Source organism: Schistocerca piceifrons, chromosome 2, assembly GCF_021461385.2.
Source record: "Schistocerca piceifrons isolate TAMUIC-IGC-003096 chromosome 2, iqSchPice1.1, whole genome shotgun sequence".
NCBI lineage: Eukaryota > Metazoa > Arthropoda > Insecta > Orthoptera > Acrididae > Schistocerca > Schistocerca piceifrons.
Genome location: NC_060139.1, coordinates 470322139 through 470332510, shown reverse-complemented (window position 1 = coordinate 470332510; position 10372 = coordinate 470322139).

Below are 10372 nucleotides of genomic sequence, written 5' to 3'. Positions count from 1 at the left end.
GTTCGAATCCTGCCTCGGGCATGGATGTGTGTGATGTCCTTAGGTTAGTTAGGTTTAAATAGTTCTAAGTTCTAGGGGACTGATGACCTCAGATGTTAAGTCCCATAGTGCCCAGAGCCATCTAAACCATTTGACACGTTCCACATCATTACGAAATGTCGTAGCTCTATGGAACAAGGATTAATGTATGTATGTATGTTTTTAGAACGGTGTGAACTCTTCCTCTCACAAAACACACTTGGCTAGCTTTCGCATTCCTGTCGCGCGCGTATTCTCAGCTGCTGACGAAGCACTGATCGTAATGTTGTGCCACGTATCAACTGTTTATTTTTCTCAATAACAACTATTTTGATTAAAAATCTTCTGGGTATTAAACATCGTCATTGCTAAAAACTAACAACAATAATAAACTAAAACGAAAGTTTCGGACGAATAGCAACGGTCTTCCTCAGGGTACGACTGGTTTTGCATGGGGATAGGTGCTTCTATATATTAGAGGCTATCGATGTCTGACGTCACTGTTGTAAACTTCGATTGGCCCTCTAATATGATTGGCTAGTTTTGACGTAAGGGAAGATGGAAAGAAAGGGGCTATTCGTGGATGTCCATGTCGTCAACGATTGGTAGCTGCAATCATGGACTGTGCGGCTGGTCCTGGCGGAGGTTCGAGTCCTCCCTCGGGCATGGGAGTATGTGTTTGTCCTTAGGATAATTTAGGTTAAGTAGTGTGTAAGCTTAGGGACTGATGACCTTAGCAGTTAAGCCCCGTAAGATTTCACACACATTTGAACATTTTTGATTGGTAGCTGTCTGCCAATCAGCGATCGGATTCTTGGCGGCCATCAGACATTATGGTCAGTTTTGACATCAAGTATCTCTTCATTAACGTACCTATTGAGGAGACTATGCGCATTCTACAGGATCGGATCTCACCAGATATCTGCGATCTGGTGCATTTATGCCTGCACAAAAATATAAAGTTCACACCTGAGACTGAAAACAATGGTACCTTGCCATTTCTGGATGTGGAAGGACACAGAGCAGCCGAAGGTAAACTGGGACACAAAGTGTACCGGATGTTCTTCACACGTTAACTGCCCAAGCCTACCGGATAAGCGATGAAAATAACATCGAAGAAGAATTAAAGGAGCTACAACACACGTTCGTACTAACGGCTATGATGACATCATAAGAAAGGTAGCTAAAACCAAAGGGAGCAGAACACGAGAAAAAGGCAAAGAAGAGAAGCTTTTTCTGGTACACTTACCATATGTAAAAGGCGTCAGTGAACGGCTGGGCAACGTCCTCCGCCGACGAGGTTTCAAACCGATTTTTCGAAGCAGTCACAGGATCCACGAAATGATAGGTTCCACCAACGATGTAGTCAACAATCACAATACTGCAGGTGTTAACGAACTACGGTGTGAGTGCGGAGCTGCCTACGTAGGAGAAACAGGGAGACCTGTCAGCTTACGAGTAGCAGAACACGAACGCTATGTACGATTACAACAACATAATAAATCGGCGATAGCGTAACACCACCGTGACAGCGAACAGCCTATCAGGTTCCAGGAAGCCCGAGTACTGGCGAAAGAATCGTGGATACGAGAACACAAAATACGGGAGGCGATCGAAATTATTAAGCAGCCTGACAACAGCAACAGAGAAGATGGCTACAAACTCCCGGCGTCCTGGCTGCCGGCCATCCCAATCCAACGGGCCGCGAGCGGTCGCGGGGCAGAAGCTACACGGGACACGGACGTATCTGCACAAACAGCTGTAGAGCAACTGTCAGTCAACTTCCACGCACACCAGGAGGAAAACTTGCCGACCAGAAGCCGAACGCTGATTGGCGGACAGCTACCAATCGTTGACGACATGGACATCCACGAATAGCCCCTTTCTTTCCATCTTCCCTTACGTCATGACTAGCCAATCATATTAGAGGGCCAATCAAAGTTTACAACAGTGACGTCAGACATCGATAGCCTGTAATAAATAGAAGCAAAAAAGGCTCTGAGCACATCTCCGGCGGTACACCGAAAGGTTGCCGCCCTTCGATAGTGCGATTCCAGCGCTCATCGAAGTGCTAGGTGTTACAGGTGCCAGCCAGCCAGCCAGCCAGCCCAGCAGAGCCGCAGCGGTCCAGCAGAAGCAGCAGCAGCAGCAGCAGCAGCAGCAGCGGTCCCGGTCCTGGTCCCGGCCTTCACAGCGGTCCCACAGGCAGCAGCCAGCCAGCCAGCCAGCCAGTCCTCCTCCTGTGGCAGCAGCAGCAGCAGCGGTCCAGCCAGCAGCAGCAGCGGTCCAGCCAGCAGCAGCAGCCCCGGCCCCGTCCGCGGCAGCAGCAGCTGCGGCGTTCCTACCACCCGCCGTCGCCGTCGCCGTCGCCGTCGCCGTCGCCGTCGCCGTCCGACACTGGTCGTCTGACCCTGGTCTTCGTCCGTCTGCGTCTGTGTCTGCGTCTTCGTCTGTTCCCAGTTTGTGTCCTTTCCTTTTCGTGCTGTGCGTTTTTTCTCCCTGTCGACATGTCCGCCCCCACCATCACCGCCACCACTACCACCACCGCCATCGTCTATACATCCCCTTCCGCCGCCTCCACCACTATAACTTGGTGTGCCCAGTCACACCCCCCTCCTTCCATCCCACCTCTCCTCACTCTCCCTTCGCCCTCGCTCTTTGTCTCCCCCTCTCCCGCTTCTTCCTCTCGCTCCTCTCGTTCTGATCCTTTCCCCCCACTCCCCCAGCATGTCACTGCAGCTCCGGCCGGCTAGGGTGGTGGCCCATAGGGCCACTGTCCACGCCCAGCTCTCCCCGTCGCCCTCGCCATCACCGCCACCACCGTCATCATCGTCATCGTCACCGTCGCCTTCGCCTTCGCCTTCACCGTCACCATCACCATCTCCGGCGCCGACTGCTGCGTCCACGCCGGGACCTGTCCCTTCCCACCACCTACCTATAGCTCCCGTCCCTCATATCACCACCCGCCCTTCTGCCGCCGTCAAACGCCCTAGTGGCACCCCCACCTCCTCCGCTCCCAAAAAGGCCCCGCCCCGACCTCCATCCCCCCCCCAGAGTGCCATGGATGTCTCCCCACCTGGCCCTGCTCCCTCCTCCTCCTCCTCCTCCTCCCCCCCCCCCCCCCCGTTTATACAAATATCTCCTGTCCCATCCCGATCCTTCCTTTCTCGAGGCCCGGAATCTCTCCCTCCTCCTCCGCCAACACTTCCCTGGTGCCCCCATCTCTCTCCTTACTCCGAGACGGGATTCTGTTCTCATCTCCTCCCACAGCCCAACCCTCCATACTGACATCCTCTCCCGCCTCCCCATCACCCGTTTTGGCCCCAACGCCTCCCTTACCCCTGCTCCTTCTCCATCTCCTACCCACCAACCCCAACCCCCACATTGCCCGCCGACCCTCACCGCCGTCGATTACGGAGGAGGAGGTGTTGGCGGAGCTCAAGGCCCATCCCACGCTGGAGGTGCGGGCGGTGTGCCGCATTTTCAACTCGGCCGGCCCCACCCGCCTTATGCGGGTTTTCTCTGAGGACGTCCCCTCCCTTGACCGTCTCCTGAAGGAGGGTGCCCTCCTCTTCAACCAGCGGTACAAGGTCGACCCCTCCCGTTCCCCTCCTCAATCCCTGCACTGCCAGAGGTGTCTGCGCTATAATGCACACCCAACAGCTGAGTGCCGCGAGGCCCCCACCTGCCCGCATTGTCGGTAAGCGAACTTCCTCCGGCAGTGCCCTAACCTTCAATCCCCTCCCTCCTGTAATACCTGCAATCTCCCCCATCCCACCTACTCCCAAAAGTGTAAAGCCCGACCCCCTCCAACCACTCCTGAACTCACCGTACCTGTCCATACTCTGGACGCCCCCACCCCTCCTGGCAATTCCCTTCGTCCCCCCCCCCCCACCACTGAGGACATCATCAGGTTCCTCACCATCGTCCTCCAGGATGTTCATCCCTTTCAGCGCCCCCACACCCTCCAACAGATCTCCCTCGCCGCCCATTCCATTTTCCACCTTAAAATGTACGCCACCTATTCCAACAACCAGGCCCATTTCACCTTCTCCCATCTTGACACCCTCGTCTAAATCCCTGTCATGGCGCGACAGCACCGTATCCTTTTCAACAATATCTGCTCCCTTCCTGCCAACAAGAACCTCTTCCTGCACACCCTTGCTACCCACCGTGTGGATGCCTTCCTCCTCAATGAAACCTTCCTCCAACCCCACCACTCCATCCACACCTCCCCCTATCTCCTCCACCGCTCCGATAATCCCCTCCCAGTTGCGCGTGGCGGAGTTGTCATTGGTCACCACCGCCAGATCCCCGTTCGGCTCCAACCTCTCCTTCCCAATCCCACTGAACACCTGATCCTTAGTCTCTTCTTCCCCGGCCTTACCATTACCTGCACCACCATCTATGTCCGCCCCAACGCCCCTCTTCCTTTCGAATTCCTCTCCCACATCGACCGTACCTTCTCCTCCTACGTGATCGCCGCCGACCTCAACATCCATAGTCGCTCCGCTGCCCAGTTACGGCGGTAGCATCGGTTCCTCTACTCCCTTCAAGGCGACCTCATCCCCATCCCCCAGCACACCCGTCCCGAATCCAACTCCACTCCCGATGTTATTCTCTCCTCCCCCAACCTCCTTGGTCGCATTACGGTGGATGTCCTGGAGCCTATTGGTAGCGACCATCTCCCTGTCCTCCTCACCGTTTCAGACGGTCGTCGCCCCCGCCCCGGCCCTCGTAATGACCCTCCCCCTAAGTACATCCATGACTATTCCCGTGTCAGCTGGAATGCCTACCGGGATATCCTCTCCACCCAGGTCGATAGCCATCCTCTCACCTACCGACATTCCGATGATGTCACCCCTGCCGCCTCCTTTCTCCAGCAGACCTTGTCTGAGGCCGTGGAGGCCCACGTCCCTACTGTTGCCATCCACCCCCACCGTCCTACCTTACCCCCACAGGCCGTCCTCCCCCTCCGTGAATCCTGCCGTCTCTACCGTGCCTTCCTCCGCACGCGTGACCCGGACACACTACGACGCCACCGGCAACTCCAGCGACACATTCGCAATTTGCTCGCGGCTAAGAAAAGCCGGGACTGGCGACAGACATGCACCCGTTTAAATGCTACCCTCCCTATAAACTCGTCCAAGTTCTGGTCCGCCTTCTGTCGCCTTACCGGAACTAAGCCCTCCCCCTACTATCCTCTTCTCCATGATGATCACCCCTTCCCTGACGCCCTTAGTAAGGCCAATCCATTTGCCTCCTACCTGTCCGATGTGTTTTCCATCCCTGATGATCCCCAGTTCGACTACTCCCTCTTCCCAGATATCCGCAATTGAACTGACACCTCTGTCCCTCCCCTCGCTCCTGGTTTCCAGTACTTGGACAACATTGCACACACAGACCTCAATACTCCTATCACTACACAGGATCTCATTGCTACACTCCGCACAAAACGCAACACCGCTCCTGGTCACGATCGTGTCACCTACCGTCACCTTCGTGAAGCTCCTGTCTCTGTTCTCTCCACCCTGGCCAGGCTCTACAATGTAGTCCTGTCCACCGGTTACTACCCCGACCTGTGGAAAACCTCCCGTATCTTCATGTTCCTTAAACCTGGCAAACCGCCGTCCGCCGTCTCCTCCTACTGTCCCATCAGCCTTACCTTGGTCTTCAGCAAGGTCCTGGAATCTATCCTCACCCGACGCATCCACCAGCATCTCCACCAGCACCGCCTCCTTCCCGTTACCCAGTGTGGCTTTCGGCCGTCCTTCTCTTCCGACGATCTTCTCCTTCACCTCACTCATCTCCTTTCCGAACAGCTCAATTCCCGTCGCTTCGCAATCTTCCTCTCTCTTGACCGCGTATGGCATTCCGGTCTCCTCTTCAAGCTCCAAACCTTCGCCCTTCCCATTAACTACACCCGTCTGATTGGTTCCTTTCTCTCCCGCCGTCCTTCCTATGTCACCATCCATAACACAGATTCCTACACCTTTTTGCCCTCCGCCGGTGTGCCCCAAGGCTCCGTCCTCTCCCCCCTTCTGTACCTTTTGTACACGGCGGACATGCCTCCGCCGTCACCCCCCGTCCACCTTCTCCAGTTTGCCGATGACACCACCTTCCTTGCCCTTGCCCCCACCCTGCAACGCTCCCAACACCTTCTCCAATCCCATCTTGACCGGTTCACCGCTTGGTGCAACCAGTGGTTGCTCAAGGTCAATCCTTCCAAAACCCAGGCAATCATTGTATGCAAAACCACCCCTTCCTTCTGCCTCCTTGATTTCTATCTCACCGTCTATGGCCGTCCCATCGCCCTCACTCCCACCCTTAAGTACCTTGGCGTCACCCTCGACCGTCGCCTCTCCTGGACTCCCCATCTCCATTCAATCCAAGCCAAGGCACGTTCCCGACTCCGTCTCCTCAAGCTCCTTTCCGGCCGTACGTGGGATCTGGACCCCTCCACCATCCTCCACACCTATAAGTCCCTTATCCGCCCTATCCTTTGTTATGCCCATCCGGCTTGGATCTCCACCCCCCCCTACCTTTTATAAATCCCTCCAAATCCTTGAATGCCATGCTCTTCGCCTTGCCTATCGCATCTGTCTCCCCTCCTCCAAGCGGATCCTGTATGATCTCATCCCCTTCCCCCACCTCCTCCCTTTCCTTGAAAGGATACAGGTCCTGTACACCTCCCGTAAACTTGATCCTCCTCACCCACTCGTATCCCCAATCCTCTCCCACCCCCGCCCTCTGCCGCGCCTGTATTCCCACGTCCCGCCCGGTCTCCATCTCTCCACCCTCCTTACCCTCTCCCAAGGTGGCTTCCACCAGCTCCCTCTCCCTGATGATGTCCTCGTCCCCTCCATCTACCCCTCCTATCAACTTTGACCCTGCCCCGCCCCCCACTTCTGGTGTCCTTTCCTTTAGGCACCCTCCATCCCTTCTCTTCTCTTCCCTTCTTTTTCCTTTTCCCCGTCCCCTCCCTCCCCACTCTTCCTCCGGGCTTCCTCTCCCCCTTCCTCCCTCCCCCCTATCTGCCCTGCCCGTGGCATCTCTGCTCTCCCCTCCCACTCTCCCACTCCCCTTCCTCCTCCTCCTCTCTTGGCAGGTCCCCGGACTCGCACACGCATGGTGAACATTCGCGTGCCGGAGATCATCGCCTTCTGTGTCTCGTGTGTGTGACGTCGTTTAGTGTTTTTGGTGTCCGCCGTCCCACTACCACGTTCACTTGTGCCGTCGGATTCATCAGTGTTCTGTGCGCCGTGCCAACGTGTTTTCAGTGTTGTTATCGTCACGTGTGAACGACTCCGTGTTTTTTTTGTCTCTGTGACCTCTCTCTTTTACCCGTCACTTTGTTCATTATCATTCTCCGTTCTTATACTATTGTAAATACTATGGCTGAAGAGCGGCGTAGTGTGCCACTGCCAGCCTACCTGATTTGTACAGGTTTTAAAATAACAATAAAGTAAAAAAAAAAAAAGCTCTGAGCACTATGGGACTTAACATCTGAGGTCATCAGCCCCCTAGAACTTAGAACTACTTAAACCTAACTAACCTAAGGACATCACACACATCCATGCCCGAGGCGGGATTCGAACCTGCGACCGTAGCGGTCGCGCGGTTGCATACCGAAGCGCCTAGAACCGCTCGGTCACACCGGCCGGCAAATTTAATATTTATTTTCATACCAGGAAACTCTTGTTTCACTAGCTGTCGATAACTCTGAAAGAATTACAGTAACCGAAATGGAAAAAAAGTAGAAAGTATAACTTCTGAAATATCGTCATTGATAAGAAAGTTCAGTGTGTTTATGAACTGTCAAAGTATTCTCCTCCTCGTGTGCCATCATTCGCCGAAATCTCGTTCGATGTCTCGAGCGGCTTAGGAGATGGAGGGATGTTGTAAATATTCCATTCCCGCGGGCGTGAGATCGGGAGTGGATTCGTTATATGGGATCCACTTTCTCCATATTGGAGACAGATAGAGACCTCCTCGCAAGTCTAAACAAAAATTCAATATGTTAGCTACATTTCATACGCAGCAACATATCGTGTATTACGCACCAAACGCAAAATCATAGCGAACCCTTTTTTACATTGCAAACTTTTTGAAATCTGCGTAGTGTCTTACTAAAATGTAAATATGACCATTAGCATGATGGTGGGCCTTCGCCACGAAACTGACATGTGATGCTACAAGCAAGGCAAAAATCAAATATTTTCACTGAATAGTTTCTGTAAAATCGGTTGAGGAAGACTACAGGGTGGCGCGCTTCCGTTCTGTCAGCGTAAAGCGTCGCCAATCGGCGCGTGCGAACTATGTGTACGATAGGCCAGCGCGACATGTGCGAAATGTGCCTGCGCAAATTGAGACGTGTATAGCACGTGAGACGTGTGCGCAACGTGCGTGTTGCGCTGTAATGTCATGTCACGCCTCACACGCTACACGCGTCTCAATTTGCGCTTAGCCTAAGCACCACTTCACACACAGCCATCGTTAACCCATTAAGTACCAGTGTCCTATTTTTAGGACAGAGCACATATTTATTTATAAATACACAATAAATTATTAATTTGCAACTATTACTGCTCTACGTCATTTGTTTATGCTTTTTATAACAAATCTATGCTTACAGGAAATTAAAAGCAATAAATCCTACCATTAATTGATTATTGAATACTAAGGCACACATTTCGTTATTACAGGTGTTCACTTTATCAAAACTTTAGTAATATATGAAATATGTGGCAAAGATCTTTTTGTGATTATTTATAGTCAACAATGTGTCTTTTAAACTACTTGCATTGTTAGCTCAATTGGAGTTATATTTATTGTTTCCCATTCTTATAAAATTTGGTGTACTCTAAATAGGACACTGGGAATTGGTGTTATCATTTCAGTCATTTGTACTGCTGCACGTTCGAATATGAAACTCTGCTACTGCAGATGTATTTTCTTTTTATAACATGGTAATTTTTACCATTAGTAAATAATACAGTTCCAGATGGACAGAGGTATTTACACATTCCCTTTTCTGTGGTTTGTGCTAATGTATTATTCTTTCATTTCACTTTATTTTATTACATTTTATATCATTTCATTTTATGTAGATTATAATGGCCTTCAGATGAGATAGATACCTCACTAACGAAGAAATAGAAGAAAGAATAAACAGTGACGCATTCTATAATGCGGTGTCAGATGACCAGGACCGTACTGATATCACCATATGTCGTCCTGAAGTAGACTGAATGACCGACGAAGAAGAAGGTCCAGACGATGTTACTGGAACTATGGAAGTCTCAGATGTGCCAGGGGCTATTGAATTACATTATGTTGCATCAGAGAATAACGAAGAAACTGTATGTAATACTTCACTGCCAAGTACATCCTAAGTTTCCAGAAGTAAATCGAAGAAGAGACGTCTTACTGATGAGAAAAGCAATTGGAAAAAGACACCTCCAGTTTATACAAAGCTGTCTCAAACTAGTGATCATGACATCAGCACAAAGAAAGAGGAATTGAAGGAACAACTTTCTTCCTTGACTCCGAAGGAGATGTTTGAAGAACTGATGAACGAAAACATATACGAGTTCATAGTGAAAGAAACTGTGAGATATCCAGTAAATATGAAGAATATGCAGGATTTTATCCTCACAGTTGAATTAGTGAAGGTCTTTGTCGGATTTATTCTTTTTTTCTGGCTACCATAAGCTCCCTGCTGAGAAGCTATACTGGTCTGAAGATGAAGATGTTGGCATACCAATTATAAAGACAGCTACGTCAAGGAAAAAATATCAGAAGTTGAAAACTTGGCTTCATTTTCAAGATAATGACTTAGCCAATGAAAACAAACACGATCACGGATTCAAAATTAGACCTCTCTTGAAAATGATAAATGAATCTTTTCAAAAATTTGGAATATCTGAGGAAAATTTGTCAATTGATGAAATGATAGTCAAATACTTTGGACGAAGTGGGCTGAAACAGTTTATCCGAGGCAAGCCTATTAGATTTGGCTATAAGTTATGGTCTCTTTGTGGAGCAAGTGGCAGTTTTTCAAATTTTATTTATACTGTGGAAAAGATCCAGAAGATACTGCAAGGGATGACCTACTATTGGGATCAAGAGTAGTCCTAAACATGCTGGACTGCATTGAAAAACCCGAGAATCACTGTGTGTACTTTGACAATTTCTTCACTAGTAGAGATCTTCTAATTCATCTGAGAAATTTGGGTTCTTGAGCAACTCGGACTGTCAGAGAGGATCAAGTTGTTGACTGTCCACTACTGAGCAGCAACGAACTGAAAAAGACAGTTCAAGGAAACTATGACTACCAGCTCTACAGGAATGG